Genomic DNA, 27,049 nt, shown 5'->3' on the forward strand with positions numbered 1-27,049 from the left:
GTCCCATCTTTCAAACTCTGTACCTGAATGGGGATTGTCTCCAAGAGCTGGGGGCAACTAGTTTGGCTGTAGGTGGAATACCTACTCTCTCTCTCTGAGATATGTTAAACATTTTAAATAGTCCTTTAGGCTTCTCACAGCAGTCATTTCCTACTTGGCTAATTAAAATCTGTGTAGATTTCAACATTTAGTGGGAAAGCATTGAATATTTGTCATTATGACGCTATTTGGAAGTATTTTGAAGATGCTCTTTCTTCGATTGGATAATTTTCTTCTATTTTCTAATTTGCTAAACATTTTTATTATGAAAGGGGATTGAATGCTGTCAAATGCTTTCCTGTGTGTATATAATCTGAGAAGATCATAAGATTTTTTCTGTCTGTTCTGTTTATATGACAAACTTGGTCATGGTACATTATTACAATTATATTTTGATGGATTTGATTTACCAATATTTTGTTCAGATATAAAACAGATACAAAAATCTGTTTCGTATCTGTTTTGAAGGATATTGATCTGTAATTTTTTCTTTGTATAGTGGTCTTGTCTGGTGTTGATATCACATTATTGCCTCAGAAAATGCATTGGGTACTGATACCTCTTCCTCTAGGTTCTGAAAAAATTTGTGTAAAATTTCTAGTACTTTTGCCTAAATATTTGACAGAATCTACCAGCAAAAATATCTTGGGTTAGTGTTTTCCTTATAAAAATGTTGTTAATTACTCATTCAATTTCCTTGACAGATAGTGATGTTACAGCATTCTATTTTTTCTGTCAATTTTGGTTAGTTGTGTCTTTCAAGGAGTTTATACACTTCATCCAAATTTTTAAATTTATTGGCGTAACATTGTTCATATTTCACTTGCTTTTCTTTCAATATCTATGGGATCGTTGCTGTCTCTTCCTTTATTCCTGATATTAGTAATTTGGTTCTCTTTCTCACTTTTTCTTGTTCTGTTTTTCTAGAGGTTGATTCATTTTACTGATTTTCTTGAAGAGCCAACACAGATAGCTTTTGATTTCATTATTTTTCTCTATTGCTAGTCCATATCCGATTTTACTGATTTCCACCCATCTCTGGTATTTCCTGTCTTTTGCTGGTTCTGGGATTCATTTCTCTTTTTCTAATTTCCTATGCTTGAATAACAAATCATTGATTTTATGTATTTTTTCTATTTATCCATTTAAAGCCGTAAATTTATATTTAAATATTCCTTTTGCTGCATTCCAACATATGAATATATTCTGTCGCCACTATTGTTTGGTTCTAATGTGTTCTCTAACCCATGGCCTATTTAAGTTCTATGGCTCAATTTTTAAATATTTGGGACTTTCTTGATACCTCTTTTTAACATAACTAAGTTGTGGCTATAGAACAGACTCTGTATTCTTGTAATCCTTTGAGATCGGTACCACTTGTTTAGTGGATATTGCTTTCTTTCTGAAACATCCCATGCGATTCTAATTTATAGTTAGGGCTGATAACCACTGGGTGGAATGATCTTCTGGTTCTTTCCTAATCTGATAATCAATGATTCTGTGCTTTCTTTTCTTGGAAGGAAGGCTTTAGCAATGGTATTTCTGACTGAGAAGTGGTTTAGAGACAGCAGACTTAATTGCAGGCAGGCTTTTCCCAGCAGAATCTCTCCCTTAGATATGGATTTCACTCAGAGCCACTGATGGAGTGTGTCACTGCCCCTCAGACAAGGCTCGGAGCCATTTGTTCCAGCCTTACGTGACAGACCCAGTTATCATGATTCATATCCCTTTCAGTGCTGACTTATTTGTAAGATGTGTTCAAACAAGAGGCAGAAGCCACCTCTACTAATGGCATTTCTACATCACAGCAGTGGGACTTGTGCTATTAATAAAAGAGGAGCACTTAATGAGTTTGATTCATTTAGCAGTCTCAGAGGCTGACAGATCATCTGCAGAATACATTAATTGGGTGTATCAAATAGTCTAGGATTGAACACCAATGTTATTAAAGACCCTGTGTCAAAATGACTTCCACTGCCAAGTCATAAAACTAAGGCTCTGGAGGGAGATATTATGTATATAGATCAAATCCATCTAAGGCATTTGTAATATACATTTCCTCTTTGCTTGCATTATTTTAAAGTTAACTCTGCTAAAGCATCTATTCCAGCAGAGAGGCCACTGGCAGTCCCAGTGTGACCATTTTGTAACACTGCAGGTCAGAGACAGGGCGTGTGGAGAGGAAAATCTCACCAGTTTCTAAATTTGGACCGGAAGACCCCTTATGTGTTCCATTCAATGGGAGGCTCTGTGATTCCTTAAAATGACCCGTTTGTTATTTTCATGCTGTTGACTTGCAAGGATTCTCAATGGCTTGGCTCTTTCCTTGGGTCTTTCCTTTATTTGCTATCCTAGATTTCTAATTAACCCATTTTATCACCTACCTTAGGGGTTCTACAAGTACTGACTACAGAAAATGGAAAAATGATAGGTGTCAAAGGTGTTACTTGAAATAACATCTTTTGTTTTTGTTGATTTTTTTTTTTTTAAAGTTGCTCCTGACACAGTTAAATACACCCTTATATTCTCTCATTTAATTTGAACAGAAACCTTTCAAAGTAGATATTTTCATATTCACTTTTACAGATAAGGAAAACAAAGTCTAAACAGTTAAACTGTCCAAGGTCATACTGCAAATTAAGATTAAAGCTCAGGTTTAATCCCACGGTCTGTGATTTCTCACAGTGCTTTTGAGCTCTTAGAAGATATGGGACATCTGTCATCTGATGATTCTTTCTAGTCACCTTTAGACTTTGTGCTAACCCTAATTTTAAAAATATAGTCTTCTGAGACTGTTTCTAGGTTGACCAGATGGTCACAGAGAAAATACTGTTGAAAGTTCCATTCTCCCTAGGTAAGGCCTTACCTGTTACACCAATAATTTTACCCGAGTTCATATTTTAGTTGTAGAAAGTGGCTTAATGGGTGATATTATTTGATGACATTTTCATGTTGACAGGTAGTTTTGGTAATCCCAAACAAAGTAGTTAGTCATGTGAAAATGTCATATAGCCAGTCAAGGCTTGTTTGGGAGATATATTTGGATACAGATAGGATTGAGCACAAGGCACTCTGAAATGAGAGCATTATGGGAAGTCTGAGAAGGAAAGCAAGCCAAATCCAAATAGGACAGGGCTTGGCCTGATGAACTGAACGACAGCTGCACTATAAAAAGGGGCATTCACCCAGGCTCAGTTTAGGTCATTAATGATGGGGTGATAGGGAAAATAGTATTTTCTTACTGGTAAGCAATATGGAGTCACCAGCACTTTCCTACAGCAGACAGTAGTTCAGGGGCATCAGATGGAGCAGTGGAACCTGTTTTCAGTCTCTAAGGTATTGGGGCTGAGGCTAAGTCTGATAATATGTTTTGCGATGATCAGGAGTGGCCTAGAGTTGGAGTAAGCTTGGGTCTGCAGGTCATGACAATCCCATGGTGGAATTAATATACAATCCCAGGTAGCCTTATTGCTGGATATAGGGTCGCCACTACTAACCTAGGCTACTCCTCTGCTACCAAGTGTGCTTTCCAGTGCACCTAAGTGAATAGAAGATGAAAATGAATATCTATATTGCATAACCCTTTGACTTCTGTGTGCAGCTACCCCAAGTGAACACTTGAGTTTCTTCTAAAGTAGCGTGGTTTGTTTCCTGGTTCTAAATTGTTCATTTATGTATACAGGTGTCAGTAGTGACTGGTGTGGTATTTTATTGCCCTATTATAATTTTTTTCTCATCTAATCCTGCCAAGTGCAAGAAGTTGTCTGAATTGCCCTTGCTTCTTTCATACCTAGCAATTAACAAGTACTTAAATATGATTTTTTAATAAATCCTGGGTCAGTCCTTCTCTCTTCAGAGCAGGACATCAGATAATATTGAAAGAGATAATATTGAAAGAAGCGTGACATAACCAGTGATGTCTGTAAATGCAGCTTCCTGAGATTATTCTGTAGTATCTGACAATTAATGCATATCTTTACATATCAACTTCGTTAAAGTGTGGACCTCACATGTTAGTGTACATATAATTACGTGGAGAGATTGTTAAAACTCAAATTTATAGCACTGCCACCAGAGTTCCTGGCACATTCATTCTGGAATAGGGCCTGAGAATTTGCACTTGTACTAAGTTCACAGGTGATGCTGTTGCTGCTGGTCAGGAGACCACGCTTTGAGAATCACTGTGTTAGGAGTAATTTAAGCATGTGAGATAAATGAGACTTGAGGTTAAAAGCAAATGCTTCAAAATCTGACATAGAACACTTTTGGGCTTCCTCTCTTAGGAAATTATGCATAGTAGTATCTTTGTTGTTCCATATGAAATAGATGACTTGCCCTTTAGTAAAGGTCAGGGGTAGATGATTAATTGTTAACTCAGTCTGAAATGTAGTGTTATTAGCAAAAGCCTTCCTTACTCCTCACTAACGTGCGCTTATGACAATTTCTTCCAGAGGTAATCAGATATAATATATGACTAATATCAATTAAGTTATGGTTCTAATTTAGGATAGGCAGTAGTGCATCAAACCGGAAGCAGCCTCTATTAATTCCACTGAGCAGCACTCAGTGGAGTAGGAGGAACTGGCTACGAAAAGCTCTCTTGCTTTTCCTCCAGCCTCCTGCACTACTATCTAACAATCTAAGTGACCTGAATTCCCACCAGCACCAAAGGATCACATACTTGGAATAGGTGAGGCAAAGGCCCAGCCTGAGTTCATATAAAGTCAGAGTTAAACTTTAAGGAATGCAACTTCAACGTCAGCAACCGCTGCTAGTTAAGGAAGCACATAAATCCAAGATGTGAAGACCATGGCCTTGAAATCACCATGTCTTATTAAATAAGCAAAACAATTTTCACTCATCTCAACGACATTATTGAACTTTTATTGATGCTGGACATTCCTAGATACAGTTATCACCTACTTCCAAATTACGGAGTCAGAACAAGTGCATTTTATTACTTTTTTCGTTGTATTTCCAATTTCTGAAATTATTCCCTCTTCTGGGGCCTTTAGCTTGCCCTCATGGCTTAGATTGTAAATAACAAGTAATAAAATAAAAATGAGATCATGGACAATGAAAACATCTTGTGGTCTCTCAAGTTGGACACAGAAGTGCTTTTTAGTAATTGGCTAGAGTATAAATCAGAATTTGACTCTTGCCTAAAAGCTCTATTTAGCTTCAGTGTAGTTGCTAAGCCCACATGCTTTGTGACATGTTCTCACAGAATGAGGACATACTGTACATTTCTGGAATTTTTTCCAAATTGCTTTTTATCCTGGATTTCAATATGCGGTTGAAAAATGTAGCTTCAAAAGTTCTTAGGTATTGACTCTTAGATACTAGATAAGCCTTTGTTCATTGAACACATTGTGCTGTATATTGGGGGAAGATTTCTAGTAGCTTGTCATTTGTGAAGGTAATCTGTGCAAAATGTGCCCACTGTCTTTTCTAGAAAACCTCATAACTTGTTATTTGAAAAACATAAGCAGATAGGTATGTCTTTGATTGTGTGATGTAGGACATTGTACTTCTAATATCATCATCATTCTCAGAGAAATGGCAGTTTGTGAATGTCAGACAGGACATGTGAGGGAATCTATTAGTTATTGGAAACGTACCTTCTGCCTAATATTGTGCTGGGTTCCTCCACATATGCAATTTTATGTAATTCTTTCATTAACTGTATAAGATAATTATTTCAATTTCGTCAATAAGAAAATTGATTTTCAGAAAAATTAGTAAATTATCCTCAATTATAGCACTGCTAAATGGCAGGCACTGGTTTCAAACTCAGGTGTTTTCAACTCCAAAGCTGACGTGCTTTCTGCTGTTGGTTCCATACCTGGCTGCATATTAGAAATACCTGGAGAACTATAAAACAAAGGACTCATTCCTAGGTTCTCCCCTTAAGCAATGTTAACTCATTTGGGTTGGGGTTGAGGCCTGGACATTGGCATTTTAACAAAATGCCTCATGTCTAAGTGGTTCTAATGTGCATTCGTTATTAGCTGAGACCCCTAACTGTCCTTTCTGCTTATAGCATTCCTTAACCCTTTAAGCTGTTGGAGAATTGTGAAAGGACATAATTTTTCAGACATTTGAAAATGGGCTTGAGACAAAGAAGAGGACACTTCTATCCTTGGTAGAGCCACTCCACCTTAAAATAACTGGAAAAGGAGGGCTCATGGAAGACACCTATTGCTAGAATCTACATTATGAAGTGAAAAGTCAATGTTTTGCGTTTCAGATCAAATTAACTGGAACATATGTATGGATTTAAGAAATATTTTCATATGGTTATTGTGAAAATAAATGAAACAATGTAAATCTGGTAGATGACAACACACTGAAATCAAACACAAACTATGATAGCTATAAACTTCATAAATCTCCAAATACTAATGAATTATAGAAAATACACGAATGTAAGTATTTTTTCCTATTACATTCACTGATTTTTCTCAATCCTCTAATTGATAACTGCTATTTTTAAAGAATGGAGTTGAACATGTAGGAAAACATCATGTTGGAGTTGGTTAAGAATAAAACTAAAAAGTATGAGGATGCAGTAAGTCTCATCTCGTCTAAATGTTTTGGATCCACTTAAAATGAGGATGTTGCCGTGAGTTATTTTAAAAGCACATCTTTTAAAGTTAAGAGTTTGTATTATTTTAGAAATGAAGAGATAATTATTCTGATCAACAAATGATCGAATCAACTAAACAACCCTTCCATCTCAGATTTTTGAAGCCAAAAAAAGGAAAAATATTCAGACAAAAATTGGGAATGAAGGCAAAATAATGCAAATTTATTTAAATTAGTCAACTTTTTAGTTATGTCGTTAGTGACATCCTAGATTTAAACACTTTTTGAAATAAGATTTTTGAAATGCATCAGAGAAGCAGGGTGTGGTGGCACACACTTACAGTTCCAGCTATGCGGGAGGCTGAGGAGGGAGGATTGCTTGAGCCCAGGAGTACAGGAGTAGCCTGGGCAGCATAGTGAGCTCCACCTCTGAAGAGACACTATGTAATGACTAAAGCAGTGAGTGTGGTATGTGGGCTTGAAAGTGAAAGGAGTAAAGTGAAGGTCAAAATTGAATTGGAGGAAAAACATCTTATTAAATGAAGCTTGTGATTCCCTTCAGATTCAGCAGTTGGTCAGAACATTGCATTCTCCCAATGCCAATTTTCCTACCCCTTCCCAGCAATTTAATCCAGAAAGTAAAGAACTGGGATACAATTATGCATCCCAGGTTGAATGTGCTGTTATCATAGTGTGTGTATGGGAGACGAGATGATTTCCTTTCAAATTTGATTTTTATAAAATAGTTCAGATTATCTGAGATAATCTTTAATATCTTTTCCTGCTGCAAAACTCCTTGAAATTCTCTGAAATATAGCTCTGTTCATTATCTCTTTCAGAGAAGCTGTCCATATGGTCGTCACCTCATGGAATAGACTCAACCCCTTTTATCACCACAGGCAAATTCGTGGGGAGTTGTACTTCTCTGATGACTGGAATACATTTGGAGAAACTTAATTAAACTTAAAACGCTTTCTGTCTTGGCACTTGGGAGAGATGTTTGCCTTTTAGAAAGTTTTGCAATCAGGGTGTATGGCTGTTTGTTTACTCTGTCAGCTGGCAACCTCCCTGAGACCAGGAGCACCATTGCGGGAGGTGGTATGAAGTATAAAGGAAACCAGCTGGGTGATGAACAATCAGTGCAGCCCTGCCAGAGAGAGCCACATTTCAGGGAGCACTAATCATCTCAGTGGAGTTTATTGCAGTCATCATCATCCCTGATTTAGTCTGAAATGAGCAAGAAGAAGAAAAAAAGATCCTCATGAAAGTTCTCAAAACCCTGGTGACTACAAGTTATACTAGCAAATGTACTTGGAACAAATGGGTCAGAAATCAAACTGACATATGTGCTTTTTGGTAGCTCAAGCCATGATTATGTTTCACAGCAGATCCCAAAGGTAAACAGGTGAAAGCTTGGATCATGTGCAGAGAAAAGAAACAGCACTAGGGTTATAGATATTTTTCTTTTTAAAGTTGTGTTGTTTGAACGAGAGATCACTCTGGGGGTAGCTAAGAAGATGAGAAGAACTGGAAGCTTTTCTCCAACTTCTTAATGAAGGGATGGGGTTTCCCAAATACAGAGATTTTCTGAAGTTAATGTATAACAACTTCTAGGAAATCGACTAGATGACTAAATAGAGACAGAGATTCCTGGGTTGGCATTCTGGATGTAACCTAGGTAAGTTGCTTTACCTTGCCAAATCTTACTTCTCTCATTTACAAAATAAGAAAAATAAGAGCATTTACCTTGTCGTTTGGTTATAACGATTAGATCGCACAGATAAAGTGCGTAATGGAGTGCCAGACACATAGAGAGCATGCACAATGTTACGAATTACCATGATGAGAGAAAGGATTGCTTGTGAGCTGTAGGAAGGAGGGAATGTATTTTAGGAGAAGATGCTTTGGGAGGAACTGCAGTTCCCAGAACATGCCTGTCTTTCCAGCCTCAGAGGCAAGCTTTAGAATCTGCTACTCTGTGCCCTCTTCCCAGCCCTTCCCAGCCACACACTAGATCACTGCTTCTCAAATCCTGGATGAGAAAGTGCCAGTTTTTCTTTTTCTAAATTCCGAATTCATTGTAGACTACAGCTTTTTATAAAACACAATTGAAAATAATTATTAGAAACAAATAAATATAAAAACATAAAATAGAAACCTGCTGATTACATGTTTGGATATTTGTCCAATTGCTACAAAAGCTTCTTAATGCCTACTCTCAATTTTATACTTATCTTGTTACAATAATACACAGTTTATGAATTGGCACCCGTGCATGGTGCTTGCTTTGAGGAGCACTGGTCTAGATTGTCCCATGACTTCTACTCTTCGTTAGGTCTCATTGAGATGTCCCTTGCCCTCAGCGATGGAAGCTTTCTTCCATCTCCCCAAGATTGGACCTATTACTTCTCCAGTGCTTGCCTTGCACACTGTGGTTTCCCAAAACTTAAAGGAACCGTGTCTTTATCACCTTCCCATTTTCATTGCTAACAAGACCTGACACACGACTGGTGCTCAATAAGCACCAAAAGAATGCAGAATGCATTTATTTCAAGTAAGGAGAGAATTAAGGTGAATATTGTTCAACTCCGTAATTTCTAAATTTGGGTTGTGATCATTCCTGGCAACAATTAGACTCACTGCCTCTTTGGAAAAAATACTTTCCTGGCAGGAAAATTAAATTAATAAACAACAGTATATTTAGGCCCCGGGGAAGTCTTATTCATAGACCTTACCCAGAAAGTAGACTTTATTCAATGAGCTTCAGGAAGGAAATTGAAGGCTTAATTTGTATTTCTTTCTCAGAAGTAGACGTATAAATCTTTGGAAACTTTTTCTATCTTTGAAATATGTTGCCTCAGACAAGCCTTGATTCTGACAATTCACTGAAGACTTACTAAGAGCATAAATTGATGTCGGGGACAGTTGATCCAAACAGCAACAAGGGATAATAGAAATACCAGCAGCTGCCTCACCAAGGGAAAAGAAATGATTTTTTAGGGATAACTTCTTTTTTCCTTATGGGTAAAGGAGAAGCATGAAAATATGTTTCTATCTTATCCATGTAGTTTTGATACTTCATCTTTGAGAAAATAAATTGCTGATCACCATTTAATAGAATATGGCACTGAGCGACCAAAGGAAGAGAAAACGCTGCTCATTTGAAAGGTTACCAATTTGGTTATCACTTTCTGGGTGAGGGTCAGTATTTCCTAGCAAGTCAGACCAAATAAATGTTGAAGACATATCGAAGAACTAAGCACAGAGCCCACTGTTCCTTGGCTTTGCTCTGAGAAGAGAAGCGATCTCTTCTTCACTGAAGACTTTTCACTGACCCCGACCCCTCCACTGTTGTTAGCAGGGAGATGGATCTAAGACTGGGAGGCATGAACCCCTCCCCATGCCCCAAACTTCCTGTCTGTAACTGAAATGGGGCTCAGGTTGTGCTTGTGATGCTAAATATCTTGGGATAGACCAGGAGGTCTCCTAGTATCATCAGGAAATTATCCACAGTCTAATCACACAGACCCAGTGGCGCACACCTTCAGAACAAGAATCTCTCAGGGCTGTGGAGTAGGAGCCAGGCATATGGACCCCGCATGCGTACACTGTACATGACTTATGGATTGGGCTCACGGCTTTTCTTGCCCATGCATACAGCTATTTATTTCTATATGTGTATAGCTTGTTATGATTAACAAATTCAACATTTAAAAAAGAACTTTTAAATACATCTCATAATTTTTTGCCAATGTGTTTTTTTCTCCACAGATAATGCAAGTACCATTGCTAACATGTATGGATTTATGAATGCTGAGATTGAGAAGGAATCATGAGTCTCTACAAGGTTGGAGACCGTGATGTGCCCTGCCTGGCTGACTCTGGCTTCACACTCTGCATTGTGTGTGCAGGGAGATTCTGGAGACTCTGCCAAGGATCTGGTTACCTCTGCACAACACAGAAGACAGGTTGAGGAGGACAGAAAGCTGAGGGACTTCTTCAGGGAAAAATAATCTCAGTGTAGCATCCCTGTAAGCCGGCCTCCATTTTACTTGAAGGTGAGTTAGGGACATATGGAAACCCTTATGTTCCCAAACATCCCCCACATACGTGCTGAATGTTCCATGTTCCTGTAACCGGGAGAGCTCATCCTTCACTGTGGAGAATCCACAGTGGACTGGACTCCAAATACTTGGTTTACAGTGAAGCCAGGCTGGTTTACCACCACGTTGAAATAACACATCTCCCATGTTCTTTTCTTGAAGAAACACCTTGATTAGAAGAGAAGGCATGAGATTTAAGGAATCTGGAAAGGGAGGAGAGTCCTATGAGGGAGGAACAGTGTGGGTTTTTCTGCATTAATTTAGATTGGAGGCATGATGGTTCTATGTCAACATGGAACAGAAGGGAGGAGTCGGGAACTCCCATCCAGCAGAACAGGATGGGGTGGATGGTGGTCTGTGATGGAGGCAGAGATTCAGCCAGGTGGGAGAGGCCCAATGTGTTAGTACAATTCCAAAACAGTCCTGTTTGAGGCAATAGCTGGCCCTGGAGCTCCAAGCTGGCCCTAACAGCAGCATGGAAGTAGAGGCATGAGGCTGTGTGCAAGTGGAGAGTCCTGTGGGCTGCAAGTCAATGTTCAGGGTGTCTGCTTTGGAGAACAAGGATCTCATCACTAGATAGGCTTTTGGGGACTGAGCTCCAAATACCAGGAGAAGGGTGGACACCAGCCTTTAGCATCATGGGATGAGAGCCAAAAGCCAAGGGAGGTCATAGATCTAAGTGATTGCAGGAGGGACATGTGACAACAAACACTCCTTGGGGGCTACCATGGGAACCCAGAGCGTAGTACTGCAACATCAAGATTTGGGATGAAGATGAGAACTAAGCCTTGGGGCCATAATGATAGAAATGACAAGGTCATAGGCTGAGGCAATTTGAATACAGCTAAATACTGCCCAGCCTGTATCTGAGTCTGTGTACTATGGTGGTATTGTTACTGTGCCTCAGGACAATTTAATAGGGAGGGCTTCAGACAGGGAAGTTGGTAGTGATGCCTTCAAAGAAAGGAAGTCCTCTGAGCCTTCACCTGACCCCGGGGAACATGGCCAGCTTTGGTCTAAGATATTCAGCTTTGGTCTAAGACATTCAGCCTCCTTAGTATAGCAAAATGAAGCTATTCTTGTGTCCCTCTAGTGCAAAATTTGTACATTAAGTTGAGGAGCCAAATCATAGCCGCATATAAAGGGTTTCTTTACTGTGACTGTTTTCCTCATGCATAACTGCTCTTTGAGAAGTATGGGAAGGTGTGAGCAGTGATATCACAGTAGGATTTAGGCGTTTCTGGGTCTCTTAATTAAAATGTCACCAGCAGAACTTCCCTTATTATTTCCTCCACTGTGAAACTCACCATGCATAGCAAGAGCAGGAGAGTCTGCCACCGTATCTTGCACTGGAGAAAATGAAGTGAATAGGGAACACAGCAAGATAGACCTTGCTTTTTACCAGTGCTTGGAGTGGCCCCAAGGAAAAGGAGGGATGTTTGGGCACCCTGTTCATCCTTGCGACATTGGTGGAATAAAAAGAAAGAAAGAGAGAAGAAGAGGCCTAACCAAATATGTTTTCAAGATGGGGCCCTAGTACCCTGGGATTGAAAACTGACATGTCCAGGTCACTTCCATGGGTGATGGGTCCCTCCTGAGAGGTAGGGAATATGATACATATGTAGGATTGGCATTTTACGGGTGCCGGGACCTTGCAGTCTTCTTCAACTGCTCTATCTGCAGAGCTAAGCCCAGATTCTGACATACGGGAGGTCTATAATAAATATATGTTGCATTTATAAGTGAATGTCCTTTTTCTCTCAAAGGCTGAAAAGGACCTCTGAAGACGCATTAACTTACTCAATAGCTTCCATTCAGCTTACCATTACCAGCAATGAGTAAGTTTATACATTCATGATAGTCCCGATAAAACAGCATAGCCTAAGGTCATTATTTCTGGACAGATTTTGAAAGACTCCAGTGAGAAGCACTGTCTTCACTGTAAGTAAGCAGATCTGTTGCGACACTTCCAAGGTGAAGATAGCCAGCTTCAAAACCTATGTCATATTTATAGTTTTTGATATAAGGTATGTCTGTATAATAGCACCTCTAGGAACATAAGAAAGCATTTTTATTCTATCATATGAAATGCACGCTGCCTATTTATCATTGCTTTTTTGGGAGGAATTAATGAAATCTGTGACATGTACCCAACAAAAGTTTAGGGTAAATGGAGTCACTGCTGGTACCAACCACAGGGTACTCTGTTGCTGCTGGGTTCAGAGGGAGTTGCTTGAATTTTTTTTTTTTTCTTTAACCTGTTTTTGTGTCTTTCCTTCTCATTTTCAAGCTCTCTCTCTTCTCGTTTTATTTCTTTATTTATTTTTGCTTCTTTTTCACATGCTATTTTCATTTCCTTTTATATTCAGCTCTGTTCTGGAATTCCCCAAGTGTTACTCCCCTCTCCAGTAAACCCCATGCAGAGCAATGGCACGCAGGAGACAGTCTCAGCTTCACATTTGGAATGAGCCAGTCTAAGAGATCATCTTCTTATGAAGGGACAGAAAGGTTCTCCCTGAAGTTATGCCAACACAGAGGTATTTATCAACTAGTTTTTACCACTAGAATTGGAAATTATATCAGAGCAGTTTCTAGAAGCTGTGCCTAATATGTGTAGTCACTGAAGAAAACTATGTGTTGACTACATGACTGGCTACTGAATGTATATATAAATAAGCATGGTAAATTTTACAACTTGACATAAACAGATGTAGACTGTCTGTAGTCATGCCATCTGAAAAGGGTGAGCAGCTTTGCAAAGGTTCCATCAAATCTCAGGAGAGCAAAAGCCTCACATTTCTTTTTCTCCATCCCCAGGGACTTGCTTGGATTTCTTCAAATCCATCATTTGTGTCGTGTCAGGCCATGACTATTTATCTTTGTGATGAATACTTAATGCAAATGGAAAGCCATCCTGAAGGAGGCTGGCATCCGTACCTACTGAGAAGGCCAGTAAACGGCGTGTGAAGCACCAACGTCAAAAGCCATTAACACAAATGAAAATTAACATTTTTCATCAGGGTCTAATAGTACATCAACAGGTAGGCCAACCACTGTGCTGCCTGTTTACAGAAACACGTTGCTAATCAGTCAGCACAATCCTCTCAATACCAGTGTTCCTCCACATTTGCTTCTTAAACCTTTTGAGAGCATTAAATTAGCTTCAATTAGTAAAGCTAATGTGTGCAGAAATATTGAACATTTTAATGTAATGGAAAACACCCTGCTGGGTGAGAAATATCATTTCTATCTGGAGCCCATTTTTGTAGCACAAGCTGCTGGCTGCGTATCTTGAAAGGTTAACCACAGGTTCATTACAATCCAAAACACTGATGTTGACATTGTTTTGCATTTCTTACAGATCATTAAAAAGCTTAATATTTATTTCTCTAGTGATGAAATTCCATCTGGAAAGATTTAATTCGTGGTTTTGAATTTTACCTTTTTCCCTGTTAGAGCACAAAAGAAAAACTATCGCATCATGAAAGTTCTCTATCATGTGAATAGTGTCCATACACATACAACAGTGAAATATGGCCAAGCAGCAATAATGCAACAGTCACCCTTTTCCTCATGATAGCCATGTACATTCTCAGCTCTCCAATACGTTGCCACTGTTAGCTCTGTTTTATTTATTGTGCCTGAAGCCTGATTTCCGATGGGAGGCCTTGTATAATGTATAATGGAATGCCAGTAGAATTCTAGCTCCCTGTGATTTAGATGCCAGCTTTATTCTCCGTAATAAAAGGAGAGAACTAGACACATATAATGAGAAAATACATTTTATCTACTGGCCGATGTTCATATGTTGAAGGTTAGAAGGGCTTTGGTTTTCAGCTGTCACTAAATTTCACAGAGTTGGTGACATAATTTCACACCTTCCTGTGGATAATAATAATGAGAGGAGAATTTTAAATGTGAGATTTGACATTTGGCTGTAGTAAAGTTTACTACAACCACCAAAGAATGTTATCTCAGTGATCAAATACAAAACAAAAATTAAATACAACATTATACAGAAGTAGTTATTTATCCTCACCCATCATATTGTGAAGGAAATTATTGTATCAATAAAAACGAAACAAAAAATAGTCTAGTGTTATAGCTGAAGGGGAAGAATGAAGGTGGAGGGAGGGTGGGAATGAGAGACAGGGAGAAAAGATACTAGTGTGTCCCATGGAATTCAGAGTTTCTACTTTGAAAATAGAGAAATCTGAAAGTCTTGACACTGATTTGTGGTTGGGTTTGGACCATGGAGAGCAGCAGAAGGAGATCACAAGGAAGGAAAAGGGGTGAGTGACCGACATGCCAAACAGCGGAACCAACTCTGAGATTTCACCTTTCATCATCCCCCAGGGGACCAGCCAGTCACGTGGTGACTGCTGCACATATTAGACCCAAATCCTTGCACTTCATGGGTAGGCACATATTTGACTTACAGATTTGATTTTCCTACCTACAGCTCTTCTTTCACAACTACTATTCCTGGACTTACAGAATGCCATATTCATTTTACACGCAATGTTACCACTGCCCAAGAGGTGTATTTTCTGGCAAAGGAGGTGTAGTAATGAGCTTGCAACCATGAGGTTCATGAGTTCTTATCAAGATCCCCATGCCTCAGGAGCATCTGGCCTGATGGAACAGTGAATGGCTTGCTGAAGATTCAAATATGGCACTAGTTAGAGCACACACCTCATGATGTGGGACTACACTCTTTTTTTTAAATTATTATTATTATACTTTACATTCTAGGGTACATGTGCATAGTGTGCAGGTTTGTTACATATGTATACTTGAGCCATGTTGGTGTGCTGCACCCATCAACTCGTCAGCACCCATCAATTCGTCATTTATATCAGGTATAACTCCCAATGCAATCCCTCCCCCCTCCCCCTTCCCCATGATAGGCCCCGGTGTGTGATGTTCCCCTTCCCGAGTCCAAGTGATCTCATTGTTCAGTTCCCACCTATGAGTGAGAACGTGTGGTGTTTGGTTTTCTGTTCTTGTGATAGTTTGCTGAGAATGATGGTTTCCATCTGCATCTATGTCCCTACAAAGGACACAAACTCATCCTTTTTTATGGCTGCATAGTATTCCATGGTGTATATGTGCCACATTTTCTTAATCCAGTCTGTCACAGATGGACATTTGGGTTGATTCCAAGTCTTCGCTATTGTGAATAGTGCTGCAATAAACATATGTGTGCATGTGTCTTTATAGCAGTATGATTTATAATCCTTTGGGTATATACCCAGTAATGGGATGGCTGGGTCATATGGTACATGTGGTTCTAGATCCTTGAGGAATCGCCATACTGTTTTCCATAATGGTTGAACTAGTTTACAATCCCACCAACAGTGTAAAAGTGTTCCTATTTCTCCACATCCTCTCCAGCACCTGTTGTTTCCTGACTTTTTAATGATTGCCATTCTAACTGGTGTGAGATGGTATCTCATTGTGGTTTTGATTTGCATTTCTCTGATGGCCAGTGATGATGAGCATTTTTTCATGTCTCTGTTGGCTGTATGAATGTCTTCTTTTGAGAAATGTCTATTCATATCCTTTGCCCACTTTCTGATGGGGTTGTTTGTTTTTTTCTTGTATATTTGTTTGAGTTCTTTGTAGGTTCTGGATATTAGCCCTTGGTCAGATGAGTAGATTGCAAAAATTTTCTCTCATTCTGTAGGTTGCCTGTTCACTCTGATGGTAGTTTCTTTTGCTGTGCAGAAGCTCTTTAGTTTAATTAGATCCCATTTGTCAATTTTGGCTTTTGTTGCCATTGCTTTTGGTGTTTTAGACATGAAGTCCTTGCCCATGCCTATGTCCTGAATGGTACTACCTAGGTTTTCTTCTAGGGTTTTTATGGTATTAGGTCTAACATTTAAGTCTCTAATCCATCTTGAATTAATTTTCGTATAAGGAGTAAGGAAAGGATCCAGTTTCAGCTTTCTACTTATGGCTAGCCAATTTTCCCAGCACCATTTATTAAATAGGGAATCCTTTCCCCATTTCTTGTTTCTCTCAGGTTTGTCAAAGATCAGATGGCTGTAGATGTGTGGTATTATTTCTGAGGACTCTGTTCTGTTCCATTGGTCTATATCTCTGTTTTGGTACCAGTACCATGCTGTTTTGGTTACTGTAGCCTTGTAGTATAGTTTGAAGTCAGGTAGCGTGATGCCTCCAGCTTTGTTCTTTTGACTTAGGATTGTCTTGGCAATGCGGGCTTTTTTTTGGTTCCATATGAACCTTAAAGCAGTTTTTTCCAATTCTGTGAAGAAACTCATTGGTAGCTTGATGGGGATGGCATTGAATCTATAAATTACCTTGGGCAGTATAGCCATTTTCACGATATTGATTCTTCCTATCCATGACCATGGTATGTTCTTCCATTTATTTGTGTCCTCTTTGATTTCACTGAGCAGTGGTTTGTAGTTCTCCTTGAAGAGGTCCTTTACATCCCTTGTAAGTTCGATTCCTAGGTATTTTATTCTCTTTGAAGCAATTGTGAATGGAAGTTCATTCATGATTTGGCTCTCTGTTTGTCTGTTACTGGTGTATAAGAATGCTTGTGATTTTTGCACATTAATTATGTATCCTGAGACTTTGCTGAAGTTGCTTATCAGCTTAAGGAGATTTTGGGCTGAGACAATGGGGTTTTCTAAATATACAATCATGTCATCTGCAAACAGGGACACTTTGACTTCTTCTTTTCCTAACTGGATACCCTTGATTTCTTTCTCTTGCCTGATTGCCCTAGCCAGAACTTCCAACACTATGTTGAATAGGAGTGTTGAGAGAGGGCATCCCTGTCTTGTGCCAGTTTTCAAAGGGAATTTTTCCAGTTTTTGCCCATTCAATATGATATTGGCTGTGGATTTGTCATAAATAGCTCTTATTATTTTGAGGTACGTTCCATCAATACCGAATTTATTGAGCGTTTTTAGCATGAAGGGCTGTTGAATTTTGTCAAAAGCCTTTTCTGCATCTATTGAGATAATCATGTGGTTCTTGTCTTTGGTTCTGTTTATATGCTGGATTACATTTATTGATTTGCGAATGTTGAACCAGCCTTGCATCCCAGGGATGAAGCGATGTGGGACTACACTCTTATGCATGTTGTGTATGCCTTTAACCAGTGGAGAATACATGGTGTTATGTCTATGATTAACACAATGCTCAGATCTGGTAACTAAGGAGGAGTGCAAGTGGTCTCTTTCAGTGTTCTTCCTGTTAACGTACTTGAATTTTTTTCCTTCTCTTCCCACAACCTAGGCCTTGTGTATTTAGACGGCCTAATAACTAAGGAGTGAGTGCTTCCATCCAGGAATATTATCATTCTTCCATTGAGCTGGAAGCTGAGATTGCCACTTGCCATTTTGGCTTCCTCAAGCTATAAAACAAACAGATAAAGATGTCACTGTGGCAGCTCTAGGGATTGATCTCAGTTACCAAAGTAAATTTAGCTTTCTGTTATACAGTGGGGATAAGGGAGACAATGCTTGGGTCAGAGGATTTATTGGGCAGCCTTGTATTACCTTCTTGTCAAAAAGTACTAGCCAGTAAAATTATTCAACAACCCCCCCAAAAATTAAAAAAAATAACAAACAAACAAACAAATGAAAAAACCTACCACCACCAACAGGCCGCCAAGGAATCAAATCCCAGTGAAATAAATTTTGATTCACTCTACTAGGTAAACAACATCTGCAACACAGCAGAAGGAGAGGGACAAAGAGGAGGTGGTGGAATATGCAGCTGCAATGACCAATTTAGGCTGCATGAGCAGCTGTAGGACTGGGACTCCAAGAGCTGTTTCCTGCTAATGAACTTTCTCTCTTTTCCCTTCTAACAGTAGTGGCTTTGAGATTTCAAGTGTAGAATGACAGCATTGACATTACCTATCAACATTCCCCTTGATTGTTGCTGACTCCAGAGTCCTTGTAGTTTCCCTACACTCTGCACACATCTTTGTGAATAGTCACTTATGTAAACTATCCTAAAATTATCCAGTTAATGTGCGGTCTCTTTCCTGCTTGGACTTTAAAAATATACCCCTCAAACAAGTATTTCAAGATTATCTTTTAATTTTTTTGATAAATATTTTATAACAATTATTTTCAATATTTGTATAATTATTTGTACTATATGAACTTCTTTTACACACATTATCTCATACATGACACTCATACATGACACTCATACCAATATTTGGAAAATATATTAATGTTTCTACTTCATAGATAAGGAAAATAAGAATAGAACTGTCAAAATGTCCAGATTCGTAAACGTGAAGCAACAGAGCTAAAATTGATTTTGTTTCTTCTGGATCCTTTCTGTTATACAGTAGCTGTTTCATAAATAGCTCAAGTGCTTTTTTTATTGTATACAATAACATTCACTTCTTCTGATGTACAGCTTTGTGAGCTTTAATACCTGCATAGAGCTATTTAGCCTCCACCACAATGAGAACACAGAAAATTCACATCATCTCCCCAAATTGTCTCATGCTATTTCTTTGCTATCCATCTGTGTTCCCATTGTTCCAGCATCATTTCTTGAGAAGATTATCTTTATCCATTAAATTATTTTTTTGTAAATTTATTAGACAACAATCGACCATATTACTGTGGATCTATTTCTAGACTCTATTTGGCATCTATATTTTTGCTCATCATGTATTGCCTATTGAAGCTTTATATCTGGTGATGTGAGTCCTTCAACCTTATTCTACTTTTTGAAAACAATTTGACCATTCTAATTTTTTTTTGCTTTCTATGTCATTTTAAAATCAGTTTATCTATATCTACAAAAATATTGCTTATATTTTTATTGTAATTGAAATAATCTAGTATAAATTTGGTGAAGAATTGTTAAATAAACTATATTAATTTTTTGGATCCATTAACACAGCATGTCCCTCCATTTATTTATGTCTTTGATTTCTTTAATCAGTGTGTATGAATTTTCAGCATGTAGATCTTGCTCATACAAAGGGTCTTCAAAAAGTTAATGAAAAATGCATATTATCATTTTTTTGCACCAAAATAAACTCTTATTAATGTAATATAGCATTTTTGAACATGATCTAGTTTGAGACATTAAGAAGGACAAGAACAACTGTCCTATGGCAAGCATTCTTATCAGAGCAACATGAATTCTGCTAAAATTGAAGCAAGAAAAAAATATCAGATTTGTGGTGAATCTTGGATGGAAGAATGTGGAAATCATTGTTGCTTTGTAGAAAATTTATAGGCACAATGCCCCCTCAAAAATCAGCAGTTTATATATGGTTTAATCATTTTAAGAAGGGACAAGATGATTTTGAAGATGAAGTTCACAGCAGCAGACAATCTACATTCACATTAGCTTGCAAGAAAAAAAATTATCTTGTTTATGCTGTAATTGAAGAGCACCAAAGACGGACAGGTGAAACAATAGCCAACACCATAAACATCTCAATTGGTTCATTGCACACCATTCTAACTAAAAATCTGAAGGTGAACAAACATTCTACTTGATGGGTGCCAAAACCACTGGGCCCACATCAGCTGCAGACAAGAGCAGAGCTTTCTGTGGAAATTTTAAACAAGTGCGATCAAGATATTGAAGCATTTCTTCAACGAATTTCCACAGGAGATGGAATGTGGCTTTATCAGCATGATCCTGAACACAAAGCACAATCAAAGCAATGGCTACCAAGAGGTGGAAGTGGTCCAGTCAAAGCAACAGTGGACCAGTCAAGAGCAAAGGTTATGACAGCACATTTTTGGCTTGCTCAAGATATTTTTCTTGCTGAGTATCTGGAAAGTAAAAGGACAATAACATCTCCTTATTATTAAAGTGTTTTGAGACAGCCAACTAATTAGCAGAAAAGCACCTGAAGAAGCTTTGCCAGAGAGTGCTTCTCTATCACAATGCTTCTGTTCATTCCTCTCATTAAATAAGGTCAATTTTGTAAGAGTTTTGGTGGAAAATTATTGGGCATTAACTTACAGTCCTGATCTGGCTTTTGTGGACTTCTTTTTGTTTCCCAAATATTAAAAAATCTGTGAAGGGCATCCATTTTTCTTCAGTTAATAATGTAAAAAAGACAACATTGGACCGGGCACGGTGGCTCAAGCCTGTAATCCCAGCACTTTGGGAGGCCGAGATGGGCGGATCACGAGGTCAGGAGATCGAGACCATCCTGGCTAACATGGTGAAACCCCGTCTCTACTAAAAATACAAAAAAGAATTAGCCGGGAGAGGTGGCGGGCACCTGTGGTCCCAGCTACTGGGGAGGCTGAGGCAGGAGAATGGCGTAAACCCGGGAGGCGGAGGTTGCAGTGAGCTGAGATCCGGCCACTGCACTCCAGCCTGGGCGACAGAGCAAGACTCCATCTCAAAAAAAAAAAAAAAAGACAGCATTGACATGGTTAAATTCCCAGGACCCTCACTTCCTTAGGAATGAAGTAATTGGTTTGTCTAGTCACTAACAAAAGTATCTTGATGTTCATGGAACATATGTAGAGAAATAAAGTTTATATTTTTTATTTTTATCTCTTGATTTTATTTTTCTATGAACATTTTGAAGTCCCCTTGAGTGTTGTTGTGTTTACACCTAATTTTGTACTAATTTTATACCTAACTAATTAGAACTGTTTTACTAATTTTAGCTTACAGTTCTTCAATTTGGAATTGTTTAAGCATGTGGAAATACGAACAAGAATTATAAGTTGACTTTGTATTCTGAAGCCATGCTAAATTCAATTATTTGTTCTAGAAGGATTTTTTTGGTAGATTCCTTGAACATTTCTTCATAAATAATTATGTTGTCTGTGAACAGGAAACATTGCATTTTTTCCATTTTGTATACATTTTGTTTGTCTTGCTTTGTTATATTGACCAGACAAAACTATTTTAAAATTTATATGGAACCAAAAAAGAGCCCAATAGCCAAAGCAATCCTAAGCTAAAAGAACAAAGCTAGAGGCATCACGCTACCTGACTTCAAACTGTGCTACAAGGCTACTGTAACTGAAATAACCTGGTGCTGGTATAGGAACAGAAACATAGACCAATGGAACAGAATAGAGAACCTGACATAAGGCCACACATTTACAACTATCAGATCTTTTACAAACCTGAGAAAAACAAGCAATAAGGAAAGGATTTTCTATTTAATAAATGGTGCTGGGATAACTGGCTAGTCATATGCAGAAAATTGAAATTGGAACCTTTCCTTAAACCATATAGAAAAATCAACTGAAAATTGATTCAAGACCTAAATGTAAAACTCAAAACTATAAAAATCCTGGAAGACATCCTAGGCAATACTATTCAGGACATAGGCACAGGCAAAGATTTCATGATGAAGACGCGAAAAGCAATTGCAACAAAGGCAAAAATTGACAAATGGGATCTAATTAATTTAAAAAGCTTCTGCACAGCAAAAGAAACTATCAACAGAGTAAGCAGACAACCTACAGAATAGGAGAAAATTTTTGCAAACTATGCATCTGACAAAGGTCTTATATCCAGCATCTTTAAGAATCTAACATGGGAAAAAAAGCTCAACATCACTGATCATTAGAGAAATGCAAATAAAAACCACAGTGAAATACCATACCACACCAGTCAGAATGGCAATTATTAAAGTAAAAAAATAACCTGATGGTGATGCTGTGGAGAAAAAGGAACACATTTATACTGTTGGTGGGAGTGCAAATTATTTCAACCATTGTGGAAGACAGCGTGGTGATTTCTCAGAGACCTAAAGACAGAAATACCATTCAACCCAGCAATGCCATTACTTGGTATATACCCAAAGGAATATAAATCATTCTATTATAAAGACACATGCACGTTTACATTCATTGCAGCACTATTCACAATAGCAAAGACATGGAATCAACCTACATGCCCATCAATGATAATAAAGAAAATATGGTACATAAACAGCACGAAATACTATGCAGTTACAAAAAAGAATGAGATCATGTCCTTTGCAGGTACATGGATGGAGCTGGAGGCCATTATTCTTAGCAGACTAACACAGGAACAGAAAACTAAATACTGCATGTTCTCACTTACAAGTGGAACCTGAATGATGATAACATGTGGACACTTTGAGGACAACAACACACACTGGCCCTACCAGAGGGCCAAGAGTGGGAGAAAGGAGAGAATCAGGAATAGCAACTAATGGATACTAGGCTTAATATCTGGGTGATGAAATAATGCATACAACAAATCCCCATGACACATGTTTACCTATGTAACAAGCCTGCACATCCTGCTCATGTGCCCTTGAACTTAGAATAAATGTTAAAAAAAGGATTTGAAGAATATGGTAGTGTAGGTCATTGTAAACTCCCAAAAGGTGGGTGGAACCACACAGTGAGGATATTTACGAGGAAAAGGGCCAAAGGCAAAACCTTGTGATTAAGAGGTAGTGAGAAGAAGGGACTCTAGCAAAAAGGGGGCCCACACCACAGAGTATGGGATGTTCAGAAAACCTGGAAGATGGGGTTTAAGGTCAGTTTCATTTAAAAAACTCCTCTAGAGAGTCTAATATGCAGTTACCTTTGAGAACCACAGAACTAGAACGGTAGAGCTCAAACTTTGGTGTTTGTGAGGACGATCCAAAGATCTGCATAAAATGCAGGTTGTGTTTCATTAGGTCTAGGAAAGGCTCAATATTCTTCACTTGGACCAAGTTTTGCAGAGCTCCTGGTTCAAGGGCCACATTTTGAAACACAAGAGTTTACTGGACAATCACGTAATGTCTTCCACTATACTCTTAGGGTGTGGTATTTTATCTGCCTTAAAGAGTTTCTTCCCTGGTACCTGATCCCGGTAGATGGGTGTGACTTGTCACCACGACCCAGCTTCTCATGATGTGGCCTCAAGACAAGGATATGCCCTGTCCCTACATGCTGCCCTCATTTGGTCTAGTCTAGGCATCAGGCTTCTCTGGGTCTCAGAAACACTGCACAAGCAAATGAGCTTATTCTTGAGAAGCCAATAGGAGCAAAAGTTCTGGAATGTCCTTTTATTTTTGTTATGGTTGAGTTTCTTCCCCATTACCTGTCGTTTTGCCCTAAGTACCATAGGCATGAAGGTCATGATACAATTTTCTTCTGCAGGTAAAGCTACCTTGGTTTTTCCTCTGGTCCTAGACTATAACCAAAAATGAGTTTTCTCTCTGCCTTGGACAAAATGCAGAACTGAGCCCTGCTGTCAGGGGGCATCCTTATACAACACATCCAACTGGATCTGAGACCTCTCTTCATCTGACCTCTCCCCCACCTCTATCTATGGTACTGTCAAAACAACAACAACAACCAAAAAAAGAACAAACAACAATAACAAAAACAAAAACACCTTTCCCACTAGCTGTCCATGGCTTAAGTCAGTGTATAGGCACAGACTGGCCAGCATCTGCCTCAAGGAGCTAAGAGCAGCAAACTTCATGCTTTCCACTTCGTTACAAAGAGTCTGCCCTTGAACTTTGATGTACATGATATTCAGGTTAGGGAAGCTGCTGTCCTGTGCTTCTAGAGTCCAAAGTAAAGACTCTGGAAGCATGCAAGTCTTAATTTTCCTGTGCTTGTTCCTAGAAAACATGTAGCATCCAACTCACTGAGACCTTTTGGTCACACAATGTATACATAGCACATGTGCCCCTTGAGGACCGGGATTCCTGAGGGTTGGCTCTTTATGGGCTGGAATCGATGCTGTTTGGCACCTCCTGGCAGGAAGGTGAAGATCCATGTAACCTGCCTCATAGACCCCCAGGGCCCCAGTTCATGCTATCAATTGTTAACCAAGAGTAAGAGAGATAAACTATATTATTGATGACCTGTGTACTCATTGAGATGGGTTTTAGCCGAGTTGGAAAGTATCAGGATGGTGAGATTTTGACTCACAAAGGATTTTCTATAGGCACCACGTATGTGCTAGTAAGGTAGTGAGTAAGAACTTAAAATTTCAGAGAGGACTCTAAGCAATGCCACCAGGAACTCAGCAATGTGACTGTGGATGTTTTTGGAGTCACAGCCAAGGGTGAGAACAGTCAGAGGTAGTCCTGGTCTGTGTGTTAAACAGAAAAAGGGATCAGAAGTCTCTCTCAGACTTGGCCAACTGCAACTCTAAACAGCTCAATTATGGCTGGGCTCGGTGGCTCAAGCCTGTAATCCCAGAACTTTGGGAGGCTGAGGCGGGTGGATCACGAGGTCAGAGATCCAGACCATCTTGGCTACACGGTGAAACTCCGTCTCTACTAAAAATACAAAAAAAATTAGCCGGGCATGGTGGCGGGTGCCAGTAGTCCCACCTATTCGGGAGGCTGAGGCAGGAGAATGGCGTGAAGCCAGGAAGCGGAGCTTGCAGTGAGCTGAGATCACGCCACTGTACTCCAGCCTGGGCGACATAGTGAAGACTCCGTCTAAAAAAAATACAAAAACTAAACACCCCCCCCAAAAAAAAAATTACCAGCCCAAGTATGAAATCTCAGGGAGTTTATGCAAGTGCCAGGGTGGACCCAATAAAAATGAGATGGGGCACAAGCCTGCAGAAGCACTGGGAGGATTTCTTGGGGTCATGGAAAGAGGTGGGGATGCACCTTGTGAGAGGTCATAGTTTGGAAACTACAGATATCTGATGGGCTGCTGCCCATGGCCCATTTGTACAGTGACCTCACCATGCACCGGGTACCTACTGCTGAGTTCCCATCCTGGTGCCCTCATTTCCCAGCTGTGAGGTCTTGGGAAATTCCTTTAAGCTCACTGCCCTCCAAATTCTCATCTGGAACATGGGATATAGGGAAGTGTCTAAGAAGTTATGGATATGTGAAGGATGGAGCAGTGTCCAGCATAGTGTGATTGCTCAATAGATACTACTTGTTGTTTTTATTGTTGTGGGTTGTTATTCTTTACAAAAGATAAATAATAGCTATGATTGGCTATAATAGTCAGTGAATTATTATCTTGCTTCATAAAATAAAATCCCATACCCCTGAGTGTACCAGTGGAAGTGATGTCTCCTGGCAGGAAAGGGCAGTTGAATGATAGATAGAACTGTCCCCAGTGTCTCTTCTCCCTGAGCTCACCTCTTCCATCACTTAGGCCCCAGGCAGATGTAGTATAGGAACGTTTCCTGTACCATCTACCTCTGAGCCAAGAGTAGATACGAAAGTTGCCTGATCTCTCAGCAGAAACAGTAGAACTTATGAAACCTCACCTATGGGACAATAAAGGGGAGATAGACCAAGAATGTAAAAAAGCCCAAATATCATAAAAGTATAATTTTCTTTCTGAAACTTATGGGTCTCCATTTTGAGTGAAGTCTCCACCATTTTAAGTGAGGTCTCAGAACAGAGATCTTTGTGCCGACTCCTTATCACTGCTCTGCCTCTGATGCCTTCTTGATCGCTCATCTCTCAAAAGTCCTTGCAAAGATATCTCTAGGAAGTTCTCCACCCACCTGCAGGCTTCCACCCTGATTTCCCCTTTTTACTCTGAGCTATTTTTCATGCAAGTGACCTCTACTAAAATGTAATGAGGGCATTCTACTGTGCAATCCAAAGTAACTGTGTCAGAGCACCACAGCAAAGGCATAGTGGCTCCACGATCAAAATCGTGTATACACCATAACCAAGTTGTTTTGTCATAGGAGCCAAATGACTTTCTTTAATTTGCTTAATATTCACTGAGAAAATATGATTAGAATGAATATTTTTCATTGACTTTTACAGATTCAGAGTCCAGTGATGAGAATTAAATTTATTATTCCAAAAATATGTACCCTTTTAATCCAGGTTTATGGTATTGTCCGGATTCACGTTCGTCTTCCCCCCTCGACTGTGACACACAGCTGTATGGGTGGCAGCTCAGGTTCCCTGGGTGGTAGACGTTGGCATGAAGGGGTTTCTTATTGACGTTGTGCATGTTAATACTCAATTCAGTGGTTAGAGATCATCTACTTTGTGCCAGTCATTGTGTGAGAAAGTGGGTAATGGAGAGGACATCGGTCAGACCCTTGTGGCTGCCCCCATCTTTTGCAAATTGCCTGTCCATTTGACAGTCTCTCCACCTCACCCTACAGAAATCCAACCCCTAATACAGAAAATACATCATGTTTTCTAGCCTTCTTGGGAGCACACACCTCCTCTTAGACTTTCCTGTGAGAATCCAGCACCTGCCCTCTTCACACACGTGGAGTATTTCCCATTTCCTTCTTCCAAGGGTGCTGACACAAAGCCTGACAGGCCTCTTGAAACTGGCATCAGGGGACCCTTGAGCCCCTTAGGCTTCTCATCCCTAAAATATCTTTCC

General features: G+C 39.3%; 1 long non-coding RNA gene across 2 annotated transcripts in view; it reads left to right on the forward strand.

The window, feature by feature from the left end:
* Positions 1 to 10,403: 10,403 nt before the first annotated feature.
* Positions 10,404 to 27,049, forward strand: part of LOC117062253 — a 37,574-nt gene continuing 20,928 nt past the window's right edge. Inside the window, exons 1-3 of one of the 2 annotated variants that reach the window (XR_004428275.1) lie at positions 10,404 to 10,685; positions 13,100 to 13,267; positions 13,548 to 13,771. This is a non-coding gene — a long non-coding RNA (uncharacterized LOC117062253). Of the gene's footprint in view, positions 10,686 to 12,493; positions 12,569 to 13,099; positions 13,268 to 13,547; positions 13,772 to 27,049 lie in introns of those variants that run through there. The other variant, XR_004428276.1, reaches the window with a different exon arrangement.

Source organism: Trachypithecus francoisi, unplaced genomic scaffold (genome assembly GCF_009764315.1).
Source record: "Trachypithecus francoisi isolate TF-2019V2 unplaced genomic scaffold, Tfra_2.0 Lachesis_group17, whole genome shotgun sequence".
NCBI classification, from domain to species: domain Eukaryota; kingdom Metazoa; phylum Chordata; class Mammalia; order Primates; family Cercopithecidae; genus Trachypithecus; species Trachypithecus francoisi.